A 25,305-nucleotide genomic window follows, 5' to 3' on the forward strand; every position below is an offset into this window, starting at 1 on the left:
GGGACTAACTGCTGCCATTGGCTCTGTTTGTACTTTGGAGCCAAAAACAAGCCAGCCTAGGCACCTCTCCTTTTGAATTATTGTTTGGTAGAACTCCAAGAACCCTCTTGGAAATTACCAAAGAAAGCTGGGAAAAGGAAGGAGTACACGAAGCAGAAACCTTGCTAGATTACACCTGACAACTCCAAACCAGGTTGCATAAACTGAGGACTATGGCACATGAACACCTAGCCATAGCCCAGACTAAGCAAAAAACGTTCTATGACAGGGGCAAGAAGTGGAGGGAGTTGGATGTTGGGGAGTGGGCCTTGGTGTTGCTGCCCTCGTCCACTCATAAACTGAGGAAAGAATGGAAGGGCCCTTTTAAGATCATTAGGAAAATAGGTAGAACTACATACATCCTACAAATTCAAGGTAACAAGACACAGATGTGCCATATCAATTTGTTAAAAAAATGGCTGGGAACACCTCCTCAACCGGTCAATACTCTTACAGTAGCCGAGCATACCGTGTATGACACCCCTATTAACTCTGACATAACAAGCGGACAGCGTGAGGAAGTTCTATCAGTTTTTCTCAAGTATGCGGATGTCTTTTCAGATCAACCAGGGAAGACCAACATAGCAATACATTCCATCCCTACATCTCCCGGGACGGTGGTCAAACAAAAGCCCTACCGTATCCCCGAAGCTAGGAGACAGGCCTTCCAAGAAGAGGTTAATCAAATGTTGCGCTCTGGGGTGATAGTACCCTCCCACAGTAACTGGTGTTCTCCGGTTGTCCTCGTCTCCAAACCGGACGGCAGCATTCGATTTTGTATCGACTTCAGAGCAGTGAACAGGGTGTCTAAACAAGACGCATACCCCCTTCCTCGGGTAGACGAGTTACTAGAACGCCTTGGGGAGGCTCGTTATATCACCACTATCGACCTCACCAAGGGGTATTGGCAGATTCCCCTCAACCCTGCAGATCAAGAGAAAACCACTTTCTCTACCCCCTCTGGCCATTATCATTTCACAGTCCTTCCATTTGGGCTGCACGGTGCTCCGGCAACATTTCAAAGAGCCATGGATAAGGTATTGTCTTCTCATACTCACTATTCTTCCGCTTACTTGGACGATATTGTCGTCTACAGTAAAACATGGAAGGAACATTTGATACATTTGGAAAAGATACTCTGTAGTTTAAGGACAACAGGCTTTCACATCAATGCAAAAAAAACTAGAATAGCCTTCAGGAAGGTGAAGTATCTAGGATATGTCTTGGGAGACGGTAGGATAGAACCCCAGACCGAAAAAATCAAGGCTATCCTTGAAGTTCCCTATCCCAAGACCAAAAGAGATCTGCGAGCTTTCCTGGGCTTAGTGGCCTATTATAGGAGGTTCATTGCTCAGTTTGCCGACTTAGCTGGCCCTCTCACTGACCTCTGAAAGAAAACTCAGTCATCCCCTAGACTACCTGCCCCTACTCCCAGGGAAACCCGTGCCTTTGAGTCTCTAAAGACCGTCCTCACTACTGCACCCGTGTTGATTTCCCCGGATTTCTCGAAACCCTTCATCCTCCAGACAGATGCCTCAGGAGTGGGTATAGGGGCAGTCCTGTCACAGGTAGATCCAGAGGGGTCGGAGAGGCCGATCCTCTTCATCAGTCGTAAATTGTTCCCCAGGGAGGCGGCTTACTCCACTATCGAGAAAGAGTGCTTGGCAGTACGTTGGGGAGTGGACAAACTCAGATATTACCTGGAGGGCCGACCGTTTGTTTTGTATACGGACCATTCCCCGCTGACGTGGCTGCAAAGGAACCGGGGTCACAATGATCGCATTCTCCGATGGTTCTTGGCTCACCAACCCATTCAGATTGAGGTTCGGCATCGGAAAGGTCTGGAGCAGGGGAATGCGGATTTCTTGTCCCGATTCCCCGTTTCCCCCGATCGGGGAAATCCCGGGGGAGGGATGTGTCAGGGGGTCTCCACCTGCCATGAGCCGGGGGAGGACTTTAATCCCTGTTCGTTTCCGCCCCGACTGCAGGACAGACATGGTCCCTTTAAGACAGACCGGACAGTCCCGGAGGAGGGAACCCCGCCTCTGACGTCTCCGGCCGTCCTCCAATCAGATGCCTCATTGCCGTTCAAAGGACAACGTCACGGAGAACACAGCGCGACGCAGCCAGGAGAGGAGAAGTCGTCCAGAGCAGATACGGAAGTACTTCTGAGCCAGGAATCGGAGGAAGTCGGAGCCTTGCCGCCACCGGAGGAGAGAGACGGTCCCGAGGATTCGGCGTCCCAGGAGAAGAAAAAGCCGGGAGGCCAACGAGACCACGCTCCGCCCCGCCACACTTCTGGAGAAGTGTGGCACCACAAGGTACGAGCCAGATTACGGGGACTCGTATTCCCACCGGGAGGAAACAAGTAGGGGTGGGTGACAGTGGTTACGGGACAGTCGGGTGGGATTTTCAGTATAGGAGAAAGCTCACCTCCCCTACACGGGTACGCTGTTGCACGGTGAAGGTTCCCTGGTGACCCCGTCACTTCCCCTCCTCCTCCTTTTCACGTTCGGTATTCCCAACATTGGATATAACCCCCAACTTCTCTTTCCTTTCTCCCTGAGAGACACCTCTGGACCCCTCTCAACCTCAAGTCGGAAACGTCCGGGCTGAGAAGAAGAACGACCAAACCAGACTACTAAGAGCTCCCCGAGAACTCCGGCTTCGTCACAGACGGTTCCTTGGGCGAGCACTTTCTTTCTTTCTTTGAGCTGGAACTACGTTAATAAAAGTCCAGATCCTTTGAACCCACTGCTGTATCCTGGTCCTTATGTTGTCTTGAAGTGCGACCCTCCATCACTTCTTACACACCTTTTGACAGGAAATTACCCTACTTTTAAATATCATATGTTACCCCTAAGTGGGCTTTGTAGCCCACAAGTTAGGGTGCCTAGTATTCAAAATTAGTACATGCAAGAATTTAGTGTTCGCCTTTACCTACTGTGACTAGCCGCCAAAAGCTATTTTCACTTTAATGGGATATAGCTGTTTTTTATGAGAAAACTAACGTTCAGAATAAATACTTTTTTTCTTGAAATATTTAGGAAATGTGACTTTTAAAATGTTAGACTGTCTACCTGAACCTCGTGTACACTAACTTGCATTAGCCGGAGAACCACTAGCCACTGTCAGTGCTTCCCCTTACTTAGATATAACAAGTGCTTCCAGAGCAGAAGTAATGGGTTAGGTATTTTGGCAGAAAGACATGGGTGTAAGGTGTGTGACACCTCTCAGCTCAGGATAGGAGCTGGGGAAGATTCAGAAAAGTCATTAACTTGAAAGGGACTAGGGTGATGCCTGCCCATTGATAGTTACATGTAAAAGGAGACCTGTGGGAAGAGAAGCCATTATTTCCTGAACCATCTGTAGCTTGCTTCACACTAGCCCAGTGGCAGGGAGCGCTGGTCTCAGAACCATTTTGACATGGTTGAGGGAGAGGGGACTGCTCACTTTCCTAAAGAGATTATTGGCTGGTGACAAAGGAAACTGCCAATGGCAGAAGGGTTCTTCCATGTTAGATTTGACTCAGTTTAGTGCATTTCGGGATAAACTATTAAAGTGGGACAGGTTGCCCTAGTAACTTTTTCCCTTTGGTAAACTAGTAACTAGGTGTTATGTTATGTTATGTTATGTTATGTTATGTTATGTTAACTTGAATTTGTAGAGCGCCTAATACCGACAGGTCTCTAAGCGCTGTGAGCGGAACTACGGAAGTGCCAGGAAATGAAAGTATTGTAGCAAGGGCTTTAGGCCCAAGCCTCCGTGAATAAGAGGTTTTTCAGTTTCCTCCTGAAGGGCAGGAGACTGCTTTCAGAGCGCAAGTTGCTTGGTAGTTTGTTCCAAGTTTGAGGCATAAGGGTGGAAAAGGCTCGGCCCCCTGTTTTGGAGTAGTGGAAACGTGGGCATTTTAGTAGACCCTCCGCGGAGGACCTGAGAGTGCGACCGGGGGTATAGATTGTCAGACGTTCTTTAATATATTTGGGGGCTTGCCCAAACAAGGCCTTGTGTGTGATGCAGAGGCCTTTAAATTTGGCCCTCTGCTTGATGGGCAGCCAGTGTAGTTGTTGTAGTAAGGGGGAAGCGTGAGTGTGTCTGGGTAGTTTAAATATTAATCTGGCTGCATCGTTCATAACCACCTGTAGTCTGTGCAGTAGTGTGGAAGGAAGACCAATATATAGTGCATTACCATAGTCGAGCCGGGCCAAGATCAGGGCGGATACTACGGTTCTCATTGTTGAGAAAGAGAGGATGGGGGAGAGTTTTCTTAATCGCCTGAGAAGGCTCACACAAGTCCCGAAGACGGAAGTGATCTGATTTGACAAGGAGAGATTCGCATCGATTTTAATTCCCAGACTTTTTACCATTGTGGCTGGTGCAGGGATTGCCCCCAGTTCATCTGTCCAGAACTGGGAGTTCCAAGGGTTGCTATTGTTTGTGATTGCTAACACCTCAGTTTTATCGGGGTTGATCTTAAGTGAGTTAGAGGTCATCCACTTGACCACAAATCTCAAGATAACTTTTACCCTATCATGTGCTTGCGTGCTGTTGTCTATTTGGATAATGATTTGTGTGTCGTCCGCATAGTTGAAGACTTGGCAGTCCAGTAGGGCGAGCTTCCTGATCAAGGGACCCAGGTAGATGTTAAACAAGAGGGGGGATAGTGCTGACCCTTGGGGAACACCGCAAGGAATGGATCCCTTCTCTGACGTCAGATCCCCCATCTGTATTTTGAGGGTACGATCTGACAAGAATGATTCAATCCAGCGGAGGATCAACCCTCCAATGCCGGTGTCTCTAATTCTATCCAGGAGTTGGGCATGATTGACCGTGTCAAACGCTGCCGACAGGTCGAGGAGAATTAGGACGCAGGGTTTTTTGTTGTCTGCTTTGGTCCTAATTTCATCTAGAACGGACAGCATCACCAGTTCTGTACTGTGGTGAGCCCTGAAGCCGGCTTGCCTGTCCTCAAATAGATTGTGGGACTCCATAAATTTGGAGAGGGTTTGGAGGACGTATTGCTCCAGTGTTTTAGCGAGGAAGGGCAGCTGAGATATGGGTCTGAAGTTTTTCAAGTTGGATACATCAGCCCCAGGCTTTTTAAGAAGGGGGATAACTCTAGCTTCTTTGAATTGGGGTGGGACACTTCCTGAATCCAGCGAGGAGTTCATCAGGGCCAGGATTTCATCCTCGATTGCTGGAAGGGCCAGTTTGAAAATCTTGGGAGGGCAAGGGTCTAATGGTGAGCCGGATTTTATTTTGGTCACAATGCTTCGCAGTGTCTCCAAGTCAAGGGGCTGGAAACAGGATATCAGCTCAGGTACTTTCCCTTTTGACTCCACCCTCATGTTAAGGGGGAGTTTAAAGGGGGAATTGTTAATGTCCGTCAGAATATCTTGGACTTTATCCGAGAAGGAGGATAAAAATTTGTTACATACTTCCTTACTAGAAGGAGCGACTGGCACCTGTTTTTTACTTAGTTCATTGAGGATATTAAATGTTTCTTTTTGTTTATTAGTGGCCATCTGGATCTTGTTCTCGTAATGTTTGGCCTTGTAGCTCAACAAGGTATTTTTGTAGATGGTGAGTTTTGCCTTATATTCTGCATGAGCTTGTGGTTCATAGGCTTTGCGCCAACGTCTTTCATATTGGCGAAGTGTGCTTTTCAGGACTCGGAGTTCGTTTGAAAACCAAGGGGAGCCTTTGCCCTTGTTTCCCGTTTTTTTCCTTTTAATTGGGGCAAGTGTGTTTATGGCAGATATAAGATGGTTATTAATGGAATCTGTCCATTTTTCCAGATCCAATGTAATAGGCCTCTTGACAGGGTTACTCCGAAGAGTACTCTCTAGGGTAGGACCGGAAATATTGTTCCAGCTTCTAACTACCTTCCAGGTAGAAGGTGGACTGGGGTTATGTTTAACCGGGGGGAGTAAAAGGTTAATAGAGTAGTGATCAGACCACCCACAGGGGATGATATTTATTAAGTTCACGGAGGGGGAAGTAGTCCATGCCAGGTCAAGGGTGTGACCTTTCTCATGGGTGGGGCCTGACACCAGCTGGGTAAATCCGAGGGAGGTAAGCATTGTCTCAATAAGTAGAGCCTGTCCCCCTCTGGGTGTTTGATCCCAGTGGTAGTTGAAGTCACCTACTATCACCATTTGTTGGAAGCGTGAACGAAGGTTAGTAATACAATCGGTGAGGAGGTCGACAAAGGAGGGTGGGCAGCTAGGTGGCCGGTAAACAGTCACGATGAATATGTTAGAGGCGCTGTTGCAGACCTTGGTGACCAGTATGTCTGCTGCCTCCAAGTTTTCCCCAGACAGCTTCTCAATTGTCAGATGATCTTTGAAGATAAGGGCAACCCCACCGCCACACTTCCCTGCTGACCTATTGTGCCAAAGGGCATCAAAGCCTGGAGGTAGGGATGCGATTAGCGTGGGTTCTGAGTCCTCATCGAGCCAGGTTTCGGTCAGCGCGAGGGCGTCAGGGGCATCCTCTTGTAGGAGGGTGAAAATTTCTGGGGCGTGTTTATGGAGTGATCTTGTATTGAGGGAGACGAGTTTCATGGGGATAAGATGCTTTGAGTGGGTGAGGTCTGGATTGGGCGGGGGAGAGGCGCAGCCTGTCCCCTTCACCTGTGAATTGAGAATACATTCTCTCTGGAGGGCAAGCAAAGTTTCTGATGTTAGGGGATGTAAGTCAGTGTCACCCCCATCAGCAGAATCCTGCTAAAGTGGCCTCTCACCCAAAGCTCATTAGGACACTTTCTAGACCGGCAGAAGAGCTGAAAATTACATGACTTTCTATATATGAACTGAGTGGAGATCTGAAAGGCTAGGCCTGCTCTTATTTGCACCCAGTATTAGGAAGTGGACTCCAAGGGTCAATCAATCAATAAATCATTCAACCGACTTCATTTCGCATTGAAACAATGCATACAGATATACAATAAATAGAGAAAACATTTAATTGCATTTAAGATAAGAGTTAAAATACATTTCAAAAACTCCAGTAAAATGATAAATACAGTACATGGGCCAATGGGTTTCAAAGCATCAAATTAAGACAATGGTATAACAGCAATTTAGTATTCAAACAGGTACATAAACCGACCGACTTATGAGGACTCCAAGGGTCATTTGGCTGACCTCTTCTGTGATTACAAGGACAAAACAAGCTGCAAGAGTCTCTTTCCTACAGTGACCAGCTGATAAGCAGCAAGTGGAACCAGACTGGATCTTGGCCCCTACGTGCTGTTCCTGAGATACAAAGAGGCTTAGAAGTGATGAAGATGAACTGCCCGCTCCAGAAAGTCAGAAAAATTGGCATTTAGAAAATGTTGACTTCCAGGACCTCTGGAGATTCAGGGAGAGCTCACGCCTAGGGAGTCCCATTTCCAGAGGTCTTCACCAGATACAGATTCTAGGCATGCCCGCTGGAGGATTTTGAGCTCCAAAATAGAGACTATGTACAAAGCTCGAAATCCTGACTGGGCAAAAGTATGAAAGGATCTGCCTGATGAGAGGACTTCAGTGGCTGCAAAGTTAAAATGTTCCCACGTGGGGCTTTTCCCTCCAAAACCAATTACTTGAGCAGGACCCCATCCAATAGTTATCTGACTAAGGGCCATATGTAGGAAGCCAAATACCGGTCGGTAACGGCCGCAATTCGGTAAATATCCCGTTACCGACCGGTATTGAGGCACTTGAGATGTAGGTGGCTGATTTCTGGAATCGGTATTTACCGAATCGGAATTTTAAGAAATCGGTAAAATACCGATTTGGTAAATACCGAATCCAGAAATGCTATGTAGGGGGCACTCAAGTGAGTGCATTATTGGTGTCTGAATTCGTTATTTACCACCAACTACAAGTTGATGGTAAATGACGAATACCTTTAAAAAAGCATTTTTGTGCTATTTGTAAAGTGCCATGTGGCAGACATACATGCCCTTAGGGCATGTATGTGCGCCACATGTGCACACATGCATGAATCAGGGGTACAACAGGGTGTCAATGTGACACCCTGCCACCCATGATAATGCCTCCCCTATTACCGATTCTGTATTTACCGAATCGGTAATAGTAACTGGCTTCCCATTCAGTCCTATGGGCCTCCAGGCCCATAGGAATGAATGGGAAGGGATGCATTATTACCGATTCGGTAAATACCAATTCATAAATACCGATATTTACCGAATCGGTAATAATTACCGATTATTTACCTACATACTATTTACCGATTCATAAGTAACTGCTTCTTAATTGTTAAAAAGAGATCGTGGGATTTTAATTGTGTTGTTCGATTTTTTTTCATTGCTAAATACTTTACGCACTTTTTCTTAAGTTGAACTCTGCCTGCCTTGTGCCATAGTTACCACAGGGTGAGCAAAGGTTTGTTAATGGAATTTGTGTGATGGATTTTGCAGGATTGTGGACTAATTACTTGGGAAGCACTCACCTTCTCATTTTCTCCCCAACCAGTTACTATTTTCTTACAATTGTCTTAATGGTTTCTCTTTGTATATGTTGTATTGCTCACTGTTCTATTGCTGTGAAAGGCAAGGTTCCTCATTGGTCCTTGTTGGATGTTTCATTTGGACTGTGAGGTTACTGATACATTGGAATAATAATTTAAAGAAGGTACATACTTGCTTTAAATTAGCATTTTAAAGTGAGCAATCGTTCACATTTTAAATATATCTTGGAATCGTTTTGAAAGCTCTTCTCAGCAAATTGGAAGCCACCCTCCAAATATATTTCCGTTATGGGCACCTTGATATCACGATTGAAAATGTTATATAAGGTTAGCAGAGATGCCTACTTTTGTCATAAGACAATCAAATAACTCACTTCAGATGATATGATGGCTTAGTGAGTTAAATGCCTCATGCATTGATGTGCTGTTAGCTGCAGGTCATAAGGTTGAATCATCTTAAAGCCACCCCAGTCTTTCATTCCTTCTGATGACAATAAATTGGGATAATGACTAGAAGGCACTGTTCCGGGGTGGGTATGGTCATAAATCAACCAAGTCCAACCCAAAAAAATAAGAGGGTGAACAAAGAAGAGATAGGGTCTAGGGTCAGGTACTAAAGATGGGGGGAGACAACAAAGTGTCTCTTGTTGCCCTCACACACCCCGAAGGATGTCATGCTTCATCATCGGGCGTGTGCTCCTCGTCGGGCCGGCGGTGCAATGCCCTACGGGTCCCCCGAAGGGTCTCTTTGGCGGAGATCTTTTAGAGAGCTGCCGATGGGTGCATGCGGGTATGTGGAGGGAGAGTACCAGGATAAGTGGTGGGGGTAGTGTGTGCAAAGATAAAAATACCTAAGGGTTACCTAAGGGAGTATTTTAATAAAGAGGTACCCTTGGTACAATAAAAAACGTGAGTTATTAGTTACCTTTCAAGACATAATGTGTCTATGGTAGCTGGAAAAAATGGTCGACATGTTTCGCGCCTTAAGTGGTCAAAGCGATCCCTGGCGTTTCATCAGGACCAGTAAGAGTGGGTGATGTAAAAGGGGTGCACAGACTAAGTGTAGTGGGAGGGGTAATAATCACCCTCTCACTGGGCAACAGGGGGGAATTTAGTGTCTCCTATCCAGGTAGTGTGTGATCAAGGAGTCTGTTATGCCCCCTTTGCAATAGACCTAGACCAAAAAGAAATAATAAACATAACACAAAACAGAGGTTAAAATCCAATATGCGGAAGTGCCATATCATTCGGCATATGTAAGAAGCGGTGAAAAAACACACACTGCTTGGAGACAGTCATACTTTCACACACCAATGGCCCAAGTGCTTTTGAGCTTAGAGGAGCGAACAGCTTGGGTGATGTCCCATGTTAGCCACGGATGATAAGTATAGGGGCCCGGTGGGGGTCACAGAATCCAGCAATGAAGAGGGGGCTGGGTTTCTACTGCCTCCCACGGGCGTCATCAACCTACACCAGGCTGGACAGTGGGCTCACCAAACGTGTAGCGGCCGACGAGAACTCTTTGCTGATACCTACAACTACCGGCTATCAGCCCTAGATGGTGTGGGCCTCCTACGCCGCTTAAACTCAAGGAGTAATCCCAACTCCCTTCTTAGATAAGAATACACCCTTGATTTTCCCGCAAGAAACGTGCGGGGCTGTATGTGTAGCCACTATCTTTAGCGATATGACTATCTCTGTGATTCTCGTCGGCAGCTACACGTTTGGTGAGCCCACTGTCCAGCCTGGTGTAGGTTCATTGACATTTCGGAGCATAGGCACTGGACCTTTAACCAGCTCCTGGTCCCCCCCTCTTCCTTTTTTTGATGCAGACAATAAATTGGGACCATTAAACTGGGTAATAGCAACATTGGGTGGGAGATCTGTTTTATGAAGCGATATATAAGACACACGTTACTTTTATTATTTAAAAAAATGTGTCAACTAACATCTAGTTGATTTTTAAAGCCGAAGTCTATTCCTGCCACGTTTGGAAGGTGCTGCAAATACTCGCTGTTATCAATGTTGTGTACATTTGCTAAGAGCTTTCGATTTATTCAGAGCACAAATCTGCAGCATGAAAAAAAGCACGAGTTAAAGTTTCATGTGAAATATGATTAACACTGCTACGTTCAAAGATAATCTCCACCCATAATGAGCTAGAATGTGTCCAGTTCAAGTATGTTCTTTCCTAAATGGACATGTAAACATATAGTTTAAGCAACTTCCATAGGTTGATATTTTTCAAATACTAATAAACAGTCATATTTGGCGTCGGCACTGCTCTTGTTTGAGGGGTCAATCCATTGATTGTACCAGGTAGCAACTGTGCTAGAGTCTACACAGGATAATATTGCTAATGGGTGTAATAAAAATATGTGCAATAGTGTAACGTTAATTAAGGAAAAAGCAAACTGCACAGTATACTGTTCAGCACTGTCCCATTTTTCTTCTCCAATCCCCTTTCTGCTCCACTTCCTCGTCCTGTCATCAAGATCCCAAGCATCGGTTCGAGGTGAAAGTGAAAGTAAAGTTCATTCATACTGTTTAAAGTTAAACACACACACTCGCACACAAGTCAGTATACAGAATGCATTTCTGTGTTCTGCCTATAATCGCCTTTGAAATGCATTATGAATGCGACAGTTACGTCCAGCTGTGATTAATGAATTATGCACAACACAGATGTTATGTCCGCCTACTAAGTAATAGTGATGCGTTTTTAATCGCAAAATGTTTAATTAAATGAAAAATGGCGCCAATCGAGACTTATTTCTACCATAACCCCTGGTGGTGAGAGAAGTGAAATAAGCAAATACACTACATTCTGTGAGATATATCTCTATTCATGGAATCAAAAACCTACAAAGATTAATATTCGGGCAAACAATCGCTCCTCATTGGATAGCTGTAAATCAAATGAAAGGAACAGTCGTCATAGAATGGGGTGAACATCTAGAAGTATTTTAAATGATGTGATCCATAATACCGTCATGTGAATGGCAACTCGCTGCAGCGATGCTGGCAAATAGTGTGCAGCATCTGCATAATTTACATTTGCATAGTGATGTGAAATTTCGAGAAAAGTACCCAAAATTACATGAAATGCGTTTATTGATACAGGTTAGTGTGAAATGGGTCCTGGTGTCCAATTTGCGTCTTCTCATCCATCCTCAAAATAAATGCCAAAAGCACAAACACAACCAGCAGCCACTTGCGTTCTGTCCCTTGCATTATTCCCTTGCTCTAAAAGTTTTCCCTACCCATCATGTAATTACACGATGTGCCATAATAGGACATTTTCGTGTAAGAAGCATAACACGGAATTAGCAAAATTATGTAAGATTATATGTAATGTAAATTTCGCTAGCCGTAATGTATTTCACTGCCTCCTAGGATGGAGCCCATTAGGACATTTCGAAGGTGGTGAAAAGGTCTCAAGTCCCAGAAGATTCTGCATATTTCTCCGCAGCTTGTTTTTGCCATTCTCTATGCAAGCCACATCCTCGCATTCTTATTCCTATATTGCAATTCATCGAATATGCTGAATAGAAAAAAATGAAGCATAACTACGGTAAATAATTCCTTTGTGACAGATCAGTCTGAGGATTGCTTAATACTTGCGGTGTAATATCATATGGTAATGCGTAATGGGCTGCCATACACAGGGCAAACAGCCTGCTATCAGAACAGGCATTATCATAACAGAATGGCCAGTTGTCTGCTCAGGCCGAGTAAAACCTCTGCCCCTTTCTTCTTATGAACCATTGAGCAGCGTTAAAATTGAAAGGTCGATTCCAATTTGGAGATGATTAAGTAGACGAGACAGCTTTTCTGAGGGTATTTAAGTTGTAAATGAATTACAAAAGTGGAAAATAAAATGATAAATGGTATGTTGCGTTCAGATTATGAATGTTTCATAACAATGATTTAGAGTTTGATTGCTTTCTTCTGTTTGGTCCAGATGAGAAACACATTGATGCTAAGTACGGTGTAGTTGCACCTGTTGGCTTTGTGTTAGCAGGTGCTTTCGCACTAGATTGTGTATGCTTAACTGCTGAAATTACTGTAAGAAAAGCTGTATAGCAGAAGACACGTAATCTGAGTGTGGAAGGGATCTTGATAAAAACTATATACATATATATAGTGTGATATCAATAGAAATATCATTAGGGTGAATTCATATTGTTTCAGTTTATCAGCAATTTATTTGCTTGCACCTTAATTGTCCTTTCAGTTGGATCTAACTAAAAGGTGTAGATTATTGATGAATTCATCACTCAAAGCATTTTCAACACTTAGGGGTCTATTATAATGTCGGGCGGATCGCCACCAGCTCTATGGCGGTGGCGATCCGCCCGCCATTATACACCGCCTGCAACCCATTTCCCCCCCGCCACTATGGCGGGGGGACCGCGGCGGATGGAAAGACCGTCCGCCGGTTTTCTGCCAGTCAACCAGTCCAACAGGTGGAAAAGGGGCTGAATATGGTGGCGGTGTCTCGAAGACACCGCCATCCATATTAGCATACAGGCGGATTAACGTTTTTCCAAGACGGCAACGAAAGGCATTCGGTGCATGACTGTGGGGGCCCGTTGCGGGCCCCCAGGGTGTTGGGGGTGCACATGGGGGGTACCTATGGTACCCTCAGCATTTGCATGCATCGCACGGTGCCTGCCATGTTGTGCATGCAAATCACAAGGTGCAGCCACAGCATTGTGGCGGGCGGTGCTATGTGCACCGCCCGCCACAATGATGTGGATGGTGGCATCCTAATTGCTGGTGTGGGACCGCCGCACCACTGGCGGCTGGTCCCGGCACCGCTACATCCACCCACCATCCTAATAGGCCCCTTAGTATCAAAAGCAAGTGGGTTCTCTGGTTTCCATACTTAGAGGTCGATTCACAAAAGTAAATTTACACATGAATGAATCTACACGTGTAAATGTACTTTTAATCATACTAGTACATTTACTACCTTTGGCTAATCACCATTTCTGAGTATAAATTTACTAAACAGTGTTGATATACATGTTCCACACCCTGAAACAGGGAATAGAGCCAAATCCACAAGTGTGAAGTTACTACTGGTAACCTTTCACACATAGGTAGCGGTCTCTGTGACAGCATCGAACATCTCACTATAATAGATATAGTTAAAATGCAAAAGTTTGTTAAATTGTTATAAAACATGAGTAAAAATAGTTTACGTTAAAAATGAATTAGAATTAACGTTTTTGAGTTTTGAATGAAATGTTCAATTATTTTAAATACAGAAAATGAAAATAAATATATTGTTTTAAAGATTTAGTAAAAAGCCTAAATATGAAATGCTTATGTTTATTTATTATGTATTAAGAAGTACTAGTCGCTATCCGTGGAATTATTCTTAATTAAGTTAATGTTTTAAATAGTATTGTTACATTTGGTTCTAAATTGAAAAAGGTATTAAATACATTTGTATGTTCTTTTTAATAATCATAGTAAGTTAATTTATTTTAACATTATTTCCTACGTGCTCCTCCTATACACTCCGGCCTCCATTATTTTCGATAGGACAGTGTTCCAGTAGCAGTGGTTGGCCATGTGTGGTAATTAACTTACTATACAACAGAGTGAGACTGCATTTAATACTGTACTGGGAACTCTTCCCATTATCATAAACTGCTAATCTGAATGCTAACTACCCTCTTACGCTCTTCCTATTGAACATTACTTGCAAACCCCATATTGTTCATCTCAGTATGTTCCTTGAATACTGACTCCAGAATATCATTTGACTATACTATTATGGTCAAAATATCATGACTAAAAATACCAGATAGTTGGTATCAAAGGTGAAGATCTTGTTTCTTAATACTAACACCAATGTTTAAAATATATTAAATTAAAGCATCATGATAGTTAATTACAGTACATTGTGTTATATGTTGTGTTCATATTTATTGGATATAGGTAGTGAAATATTTAAATAAAGAAATATTTAACATTTATTATTTGCACTTTATTATGCACAATAATGATCATTTTTAAATTGTTTAATTAATGTTCAATGTATTTTATTAGTTATTTTTATGTTCTAGGCTGTGAGATTTATTGGGGGAAGTATGAAAAATATGTATCATTATATGTATCTTTACCTATTACGAATAATACGTTCTAAAGCTATAGGGCCCGATGGCATACGGGGGACTTATTTTTATCAGATATTCCAAGCTGGGCCAAATACATTTTACTTTTGTCCAACACCATAGCTCATGGTGCTCTAGTCCCACGGTCATGGAAGGAGGCTAAGGTGGTCCCAATTTATAAGAAAGGGGATAGGGATGAACCTTCAAATTACAGGCCTATCAGTTTGATTGATGCACTCCAAAAGGTCTTCTGTAGAGCCCTTTTGCATAAAATCCAGTCTTATCCCAATACCAAGCTGGTTTTAGGGAAAAGACGGGAACTATCGATCAAGTATTATGTATCCTGCCTCTTTATTGGAAAGTTGTAGTGATCGGTCGGGGAAGTCTTTACTTAGCTTTTATTGAATTAAATACTGCCTTCGACTTAGTCCCCAGGCACAAGCTATGGCAATGATATGAGCATCCCACCTCCCATCCTCAACTTGGTAGTCCGATCACACAAGGGTAATTACACACAGATTAGATGGGGGCCATTGGGGCAACTTACAGAGCATATTCCAGTTAGTAGGGGAGTGCGTCAAGGTTGCGTCCTGGCCCCCACCCTTTTTTCACTATACATGAACGGGGTGGTTAGCTTTCTGCAACAAGAACCCGCAGACACACCAACCTTGGGGGAGGATAAGGTACCAACTCTATTGTTTGCAGACAATACCCTGCTGGTGTCTAAGACCCCGGAGGGACTCTAGCTTCTACTCAATAGATTCCAATCCTTTTGCGACACCAGGGGTTTGGTCATTAACACCACCAAAAGCAAATTTATGGCCTTTAACCCCAAAAAGTTCTATAAAGACAGCTTAGTGTTAGGAGGACCCCCTCGGAGAGAGTCAGTACTCTTGATTACCTAGGCATTCGCCTCTCAGATAAAATGTCTTGGAATCCCCACATAACCAAGATGCTACTTGGCCACGAGCATGTCACAGGAGCGCTAGGGAAGGAACACCGCTCTTCACATAGTAGACCTGTTGCTGCCGCCCTGCAGGTCTATGATCTGAAGGCGGTTAGCGCAGCTCTGTATGGTGCAGAGCTGTGGGGATTCGACAAAACATCTGAGCTTAGTACCTCAGAGCACACACCTCACTCACTCACACCTTTAATTCTTGATATGGGCAGACGCCCTATTAGCGATAGAGTGAATTTCCGCTCGTTGCTTTATTGGGCGCCCATTATGAGGACCTTGGAGCAACTACCCTATGCAGAAACCCTGGTAGAGGTTACCCATCTTGACACATGCAACAAGGTAGAATGGATTAGAAACTACAGGAAATTGGTCTCAGATGTCTGTCTCCAGGGTCTATGGGATGTTTGTAAGCTGCAGGAGACCCATTTGCTCCAGAGTGACTGACGACGACTACGCTCTCGATGATTTGGCCATCAATATTTCTCCTCTGGGGTTACCAAGAAGGCTGGGTGGCGATCTTGATTGATATTCGTTTGACAGGGAGGGTGGGGTGGTTTTCATGGAGATTCCGGGCAGACGTCTAGCGTTCTATGTCTTAATACATCGCATTAGGTACACTGTGGCCACGGTTTACACACCAAATGAACGTCCGTAAACATTCCTTAGGGACCTCTTGGACCGACTGCTGACCTTGATAAATGAGGAGCTAGTGGTGGGTGGGCACTTCAACATTACAATAGGACAGGTCCACCCTGTGGGTGGGGCAAGTCAGGGGACTTACACAAGACACTAGAGAATGGTTGGGTGAGGTGGGACTAACAGATGTATGAAGGCATACACACCCCACAGCTCTGAACTAGAAAATAGATAGCACACTGCAGGAGGTCCTGGCCGCCATAAAAAAACTACAGCCCAACAAGGCACCAGGCCCGAATGGCTGTAGTGCGGAATTTTACAAGGCCTTTGGAACACAGCTGGCTACTGTTAGGAACGGTTGATCAACACGTTTAGTGTGCTGGGTACGCTACCGGACTCCATGTGTCTAGCCACCATTACGGTGATTCCCAAGACAGGCAAAGACCCCAAGTGCTGTGCCTCCTACCACCCAACCTCACTTTTAAATATGGACACAAAGATCCTTATGAGCGTTATGACCCATAAGCTGGCCCCTTACATTCAGGGTTCGGTTGATCCTGACCAGCCCGGATTTATTCCTGAGCGAGGATGTAGCGACAGCACGAATCGACTGGGCCACCTCTTGGGCTCGATACAATGCTCGCTAATACCGGCCCTCCTGCTATCGATCAATGCTGAAAAAGCCTTTGACCATGTGCATTGGCCCTATTTGCATCAAGTTCTAGAGTATGTGGGCTTTGGCATCCGGATCCGCAGTTGGGTTCATTCATGTTATGCAGCTCCACAGGCTAGTATATGCATGAACAGTGGGATGTCGCCACAATTTCCTATAGAGCGGGGAACTAAGCTGGTTTGCCCCCTGTCTACCTTGCTCTTCGCACTCTACATGGATCCCTTTGCAGAGCGAATTAGGACCAAGCCTCACATAGCGGGTATCCTGCTGGGTGGAGGGAACATAAGATTATGTTATACGCGGATGATGTACTTCTGATCCTTACTGACCCAGATATCTCTTTGGCCGCCATCATGACGTAAACTAACTGCATTTGGTGAGGCCTTCGGGTTCAAGACCAATCCACAGTAGTTCTTGATCCTTGGCTTGACCATCTCTAAGCCAGAGAGAGCCCGGCTTTGTACCCAATTCCCTTTTCAGTGGGTGGAGGATGGGATCCATATCTGGGGATACAACTTCACTCTACTCTCATTGCCACCACTGTCCACAACTTTTGGAGTATGCTAGTGACCCCGCTGGCCAACCTCTCCAAATAGAAATCTCATGGACTCTCCTTGTTCAGGAGAATAGTGGCTGTTAAAATGATGCCACTCCCTAAACTCCTCTATCTCATGCAAACTATGCCCCTACAAACCCCCCCCCCACGGATACAGGACAAATTACAATCACTTATGTGGGACATCATATGTGAAAGTAAACAATCACAGATGACTGGGTCCCGTGCTTTCCTTCCAATGTCGGCACATGGACTGGGTATGCCAAATTTGTACTGCTACTACTACTTTTAACACCACTAGTAATGAAATGCTCATAAAGATCGCCCACTATCGATACCTCACCCCAGCCAGGATCACCATTTGGGACCCTACGGGCAGCGGACATTGCTGTTGTCAATCTGGACACCAGATTACTCGTACTCATCTCTTATGGCACTGTCCTAAACTGCAATCTTTCTGGGCAGGGGTCTTGGATGTGGCAAACATTATGATTGTGACAGATATTCCTAGATTCCTGAGTTATGTTTTCCTGAGTCTCCCTAACCCTCTCACCTACACACTATGGTCCAATAGAGGCAGAGTGATCATCCAGCACTGAGAGCGGCTCAACAGATTATCCTTGCTAAATGGGGTACAGACACCATACCTACTCTTTTGGACTGGTTTCACAAATTATGGTATATACTAGGGATTGAAAGCTGCCATCAGTGGCTAAGCATCACCTCCCCAGCTGTAATAAGATGTGGCAACCCTGCCTTCAATACCTGCCTGATGAGTTCTGTGAGCTGTCCTGCCCCGGGTACTAATGAATACTGTGCTAACCCTCATCAGCTGTACCTGAAGAGCGATAGAACATCTGAGCTCACAACTGAAGCCCTTGACACCTCGCTCAAGCCAGATTGCCACTTTCTCCATGTCCTAAACCCCTCTATCGCCTCTTTCTTCACTCTATCCCTTCTTTTTAACCTTTTGGTGATGCATGCCTACACTGCCTACTATTAAGATCAGCACCAGCCACTGGATGTAGGTGGGTTGTTTTGTTTCGCCTATTCTATATAAAATAAACAAAATATATCTAAATTCAAAAAAGGTATGGTATACTGGGGTACTGCCTCAAGAGTACAGTGACTAAAAACATAAAAAAAAAATATATATATATATATATCGTAACAAAACTCAAATATACACTGCAATGCCTAACATTTTATGAACTAGTAAACTAGAGTGTATTTTCTATTTTAAACAAATTTAAATCGTCAAAAATGTCTGCAGAGTACCATGGTAATACCTACAAATTACTGTGCTACTTAAAATATGTTATGCACAGTACTCCCTGAACTGCTGTGAAAATATAAAACATTATAAGTGCATTTCTCTATATATTTACCCGTTGATAATATGGCAATAGGTAGGGAACAACAATAAAACCTATTGCTTACCTATATGTAAGACCGTAATTCAGAATGCAGTGAAATGCAGAACACAGATAACAGCCAAACTGTGCTGAAAACGACAAATTTACATTTGGTAAACACAGCCATTAGCCAATAACATACTGCCATATAATTAAGAATCCCGGTTTTCCACTTAAGTGGATTTTTGCATATACATCAAGACGGAAAAATATTTTTCCTTTGTCATTATTTATAAATTTATGAATTTAAAATGACAGTAAATATGTAAACCGAAAGATTTGTTTGTGGCTACAAACTTCACATATTTTCTTTTGTGGATTGGTCACCCAGGTTTTAGCTTCTCCGGACTCTAGCTTTTTGTTAGGGATCCCCTCTGAAAAGGTTCCAAAAAAGAACAAGACACTTTTGCTGCAAATGCCGTCTTTCTCTGACATTTTTCTCTTCTCTTCCAAAGAGAAAATAAAGAAGGAAAAAAAACCTGTTCAAAGCATGTAAAATAAAAAAAGCAAGACCCAGTGGTCACAAAGTGGGCAGATGGTTTTTATTTTACACTCAAAAACACATTATCACCACTTTACAGAGTTTGCCATTGAAGCGCAACTTTCATTTTCTCGTAATTCTTTGAACAGCATTTGTTCCCCGGGTACGTAAATGCACCATGCCATAACAAAGGCAGACTGTGGGAACGTGGTTGTTGTCACGAGAAGTCACGAGCGGTGTTCAGTGTTCCAGCTCGTGACTGACTCGTGATGAGGGGAAGAATGTTTGCTTTCAAAATATGGTGGTGGTTGGGAATGAGCTTGGGGTAGTGGTAACGGATGGATGCTTTTGACTTCACTGCTTACAGACGTGTTATTAAACTTCACGTCCAACTACATCTGCTTGGTCCGTGTTTACTTCTTCATGGTTTCCTGCACTTCCAACACTGGCGACGAGCGGGATGCGGAACTCTATCTAAAACTATCCCGATAATTTTTACTATTATTATTTTTTTTTTATTTCCTTGTGGAAGATTCGTTAGGAAAAGATTACTCAATTTACTCGATTTACTCAATTTTTCTTACAAGAAGAACTGTGAAGGACGTCGTTAAAGAGTTTTGCTTACTTCTTGCGATATTTGCTCGAGGATTCTACCGGAAAGCCACCACTGTAACGGATCGAATCCTGGATGGGCAGACATCATCGTTGTTTCGAGGTGCACGCACGCACGCACGCGTTGATGTCAGCGTTGTGCGCTAAGAGCGTCCGTTTCCTGGCAACAAGGAAGCGCGTTGGTGTTGCGCACCCTGTCACACAGGAAGTTGTTGTTGGTTGTTTCACTTCGTTTCCTGGCAACAAGGACGCGCAAACGCTGCGCACCGCGCCATTCTCGAAGCGTTAAAAATAAAAATAATTTTGGCATTTTGAAAGCGTTTCAAAAATAATTCTGCTTTCCTGACAACAAGGATTTTCACCGTGGTCTCACATGGGAGCAGTTCTTAGGTAACTTTTGCTACTTCGGTGACACACACACCGTGTGTCATTTACACTATGTTTATTCACATTGCAGATTCACAATATGTTTAAATATTGACATTTATTTATTCATTTATTTATTTATTTTTTATTTATTTTTTATCTTTATTGTTTCTCCTACTTTTGCTGCTTCACTATGTCTGGCATCGTTCCTCCTCCATCCTTTTTAGCTTCTCCTGGTGATCCTCCCATGTCTTGGGAAATATGGGAACCTGTTTTTTTAGCGTATGTAGAGGTGTTAGAGGGTGAGGAGTGTGAACCGGAGAGAAAACTTTCACTTTTGAAACACTGTTTAGGTGGAATTGCGTTGAAAGAATTTAAAAGTTTACCTGCTTTGATTAATCCTGGCAACATCAACGTATATGACTATGCATCTTCACAATTAAATTTACGATACGGAAAAAAAAAACCATTGTAATGGAGAGGTATATATTTTATTCACGGAAGCAAAAAGATGATGAACCTATCGAAGACTTTGTATCGGCTCTCAGATCTTTAGCTATTACTTGCGATTTTGAGCATATTTGTTATGAACAAGTCCTACGTGATCAAATTTTGATGAGAACAAACAATAAAAAAGTTCAAGAGCGTCTTTGGACCACTTCAGACATGTCATTAAATAATGCCATTGATATTGCGAAGTCAATTGAACATTCAGAAAAATTTGTAAAAGAAATTAGAGGAAATGATAAAAATGATGTTTTTAATGTTTCCAAAGACTCTGACAAACAAAGGAAACAATTTCCACAAAAGTCTGACAAGTCGTTTAGAGTTGAGGGTAAAGCCAAAAGTAAAAAATATGAAAAGAATAACTTCCCATTACTTTGTTACAGATGCGGAAGTGACAGCCAGTTAGCTGATTTTAAGAATTGTCCTGCAATAGGAAGAGTTTGTACCAAATGCAATAAGAAGGGTCATTTTGGGAAATTTTGTAAGTCAATTCCTAGGAAAGTCAATTATATTTGTGATGACAATGACAATGCATGTGATGACAATGAATATGACGTCAACACTGTTATTAACATGTGTGACGGGGGCGAAGGTACTAAATTTCCGTCATGTTTCATTACTGTAGGTGATGTTGACTTAGAGTTTTTTGTATATTCTTGTGCTTGGTACACTATTATTTCGTTAAACATTTTTCAGGACAATTGGCCTACAAAGACCTTGTTTCCACCTGATGTTTCTCCTGGTGGGTATACAGGACACAAAATTGACCTTGTAGGGTTCTTCTGTACAAATTTAAAGTTTTCTGGGCGTCAAATTTCTGGGAAGATATATGTAGCACGATCAGGTTTGTCACTCTTAGGATGGCCCCACCAATGCCAATTAGGGATAAAAATTGATCCCAGAGCTAATCCTCCTGTCTATGTGGTAGATTCTTGCAAATTGTCCCATAATCAGAATTCTCAATTAGTTAATAGGTTGAAAGAATCCTTCCCTGAGGTTTTTAGTGGACAGTTGGGGAGATACAAAGGGTTTGAACATGTTATCAAGTTACACGATAGTGCAGTTCCTGTGCGACACAAAGTGAGAAATGTTCCTCTTACTTACAGGGGCAAATTGAAGGATATTCTCAAGGAGTTATGTAGTAAAAACATCATCGAGCCTATTGAGTCATCACCTTGGGTTTCTCCCATTGTGATTTCAGTTAAGTCTTCAGGTGAGCTTAGGCTATGTGTGGACCTTCGCAGTGTAAATAATGCGATATGGGTGGATTCTCATCCTCTACCAAATCTTCATGAGATGGTCTCCACGTTGGCTGGTGCTCAAGTGTTTTCCTGCATTGATTTGGCTAGTGCTTATCACCAAGTGGTTCTTTCTGAAGAATCAAAGAATATTACTGCATTCATCACTCCTGAAGGGCTTTACAGGTACTGTCGAATGCCTTTTGGTCTTGCTAGTGCTGCCTCAGTGTTTCAGAGACTCATGAGGGATACCTTGGAGGGACTAAATGGAGCGATAGCATTTCAAGATGACATTCTTGTCTTTGGTAAAAACAATGAGGAACATGATTCAAACTTAGTAAGTGTGATCGCTGCTTTAGCAAAAAAAGGTCTTACGCTTCGTCTTGATAAATGCAAAATCAAAGAAAAAGAAGTAGAATATTTAGGGCACACAATTAGTGCAAATGGGATCAAACCTAAACGAAATCATATTGAAAGCATTGTAAATGCTCCCACACCTATCTCCAAAGAACAACTTGTAGCTTTTTTAGGTCTCATTGATTTTTACGCAAAATTCATACCAAATTTTGCCTCTATAGTGGATCCTTTTAGATGTTTATTAAAGAAAAATGCAAAATTTATTTGGACCACAGATATGTCTAAGGCATTTCATGACTTAAAAGATTTTGTTGTTAAGGCTCCTTGTCTTAAACCTTTTGTGTGTGGTAAACAATGCATCATCATGGTGGATGCTAGCAGTACTGGGTTGGGTGGCGTTCTCTTACAGAGAGACAATGGTAAAGAGTGGATTGTGGCATATGCTTCAAGAGCTTTGAGGGATGCTGAAAAACATTATTCTGTAATAGAGAGGGAGTTGTTGGCTTGTGTTTGGGGAGCTGAGCATTTCAGAACCTTTTTGTGGGGTACTAAATTTATCATTAAGACTGATCATAAACCGTTAGTGTATTTGATGGCACCTGGTGATGGACGTACTATGTCTGCACGTCTCGCAAGACTTGCTTCGAGACTGCAATCTTTTCAGTTTCAAGTGGAATATGTCCAAGGCAAAGTTAATGTACATGCTGATTGCATGTCTAGGTTGGTTTCACCCATGGCGTTTCAAGACAAAAGTAAAGATGATGATTGTGAGGTAGCTTTTACCGTGGGTGATATTAATCTAGTTTTTGGTAAACAAGCGGGTTTGCAAGAAAACATTTGGTTGTTGGAAATGGAGAAGGACATTGAATTGATTAATTTCAAGAAGTATTTGCTTCAAGGTTGGCCTGAACAAAGGAAATTGTCTGGAGATATGATGGGTTTTTCTAAGGTTCAAGAAGAACTCGCTGTGGAAAATGGGTTGGTTTTTAAGGGGTGACAAGATTGTTCCTCCTTTTTCTCTTAGGAATACCATTCTTGAAATTGCTCATGAAGGACACTTAGGGATTTCATTTACGAGGAGACGTGTCAAGGAATCTTTTTGGTGGCCAAGTATTGATGCATCAGTTGAGCATTTTGTACGTTCATGTATCCATTGTTCCAATAGTGACAAGTCTGCTGTGGCTCTACGTCCGGAACCCCATCCTGTAGAATTTCCGTTTGGTCCTTGGTGTAAACTTGGGTTAGATATCATTGGCCCTTTTAATATTTTACCGAAACATGAAGCGTTTGGAATAGTACTTATTGATTACTATTCCAAATGGCCTGAGGTTAAGAGTGTTATTGAATTCTTAGATGAAGTTTTTTGTAGGGAAGGCATTCCTCAAGAAATTGTAACGGACAATGGACCACAGTTTGTTAGCAAGGAAATGGAAGATTTTCTTGGTAAGTGTGGAATTACTCACAATAGAATTGCTGTTTTCCATCCTGAAGCGAATGGTCAAGTGGAGAGATTCAATCGTGTGGTCAAGGAGGCTGTCCAATTGTCTGTTAAGGGTGGTTTGAATTGGCGAAATGCTTTGCAATCCATGTTATTAGCGTACAGAACTTCCCCAAATTCGGTTACTTTGGTCAGTCCTTTTGAACTCTTAAGAGGGCGTAAACCTAGCACTAATTTGATTCCTTGGTGGATGAAGAAAAATTTAAATGGGTTCGATGATTTTTTTAATGTGGATTATGAAGCGGTGCAACAAAGAGTAGAGTCATACAAAAATAAAATGAAATGTGCAATGGAAAAGAAATTGGGCACGGTAACTAAACAGGTGATCAAAGTGGGGGATTTTGTCCGCATAAAGAAAAAAGAAGGTGTAAATAAAGGTTTGTCAACTTGGTCATGCCCAAGGAAAGTAATTGAAACATTTAAAAATGCTGTCAGAATTGAGGGTGGTTCTGTCTGGAATCTAAACAGGGTTTCTTTGTTTAAGGGGGTTACCTCTTATCAAGAAGATCACACCAGTAATGTATTTTTGGATGTGGGGCATAACAATGACAGTGAGGCCCTATCACTTCCCAGTGGTGTTTCTGACAATTTAAGGATGGCGCGCACTCATCGCCTTCCTGCTAAGTACAAGGATTTTGTCATGAATTAATTTTGTAAGTTAGTCAAGATGTTACTTTATTTTACTTTTTGTACATTGTTTTTTTTAAAGGGGGGAAGGTGTGTGGGAACGTGGTTGTTGTCACGAGAAGTCACGAGCGGTGTTCAGTGTTCCAGCTCGTGACTGACTCGTGTTGAGGGGAAGAATGTTTGCTTTCAAAATATGGTGGTGGTTGGGAATGAGCTTGGGGTAGTGGTAACGGATGGATGCTTTTGACTTCACTGCTTACAGACGTGTTATTAAACTTCACGCCCAACTACATCTGCTTGGTCCGTGTTTACTTCTTCATGGTTTCCTGCACTTCCAACACAGACAGTAAGGGGCCATCAGGCCTCCTTTTATTGAAGTATCCTGCTGCGAGCTTTTGGGGTTGGAAAGGAGACGCACACCTAAAAGCAATGGAGGGAAAACAAAAGCACACAGCTTATCACTTCTTAGGTACTTAAGAGAGGCATGCTTTTGATTTTCTTCAGTCCAAGTATATAAGAGATAGCATGCACTATAGGAATGTTAGATGTGTTGGTCTGTCCCAGTGTTATTTCGTTTATAGTGCTACAGCGCTATTCACCTCTCAGAGCTCTTTAGATCACACATACACATTATACATTGACAAGAAATCATATGTGTGTAAATCAATGTGTACAATGTGTTGCAGAAAACAGTGAGGATTACAAGGAGTAGGAGCCACATGTCCTTCATAGC

The sequence above is a fragment of the Triturus cristatus genome, chromosome 9, assembly GCF_964204655.1.
Source record: "Triturus cristatus chromosome 9, aTriCri1.1, whole genome shotgun sequence".
In the NCBI taxonomy this organism is placed as follows: domain Eukaryota; kingdom Metazoa; phylum Chordata; class Amphibia; order Caudata; family Salamandridae; genus Triturus; species Triturus cristatus.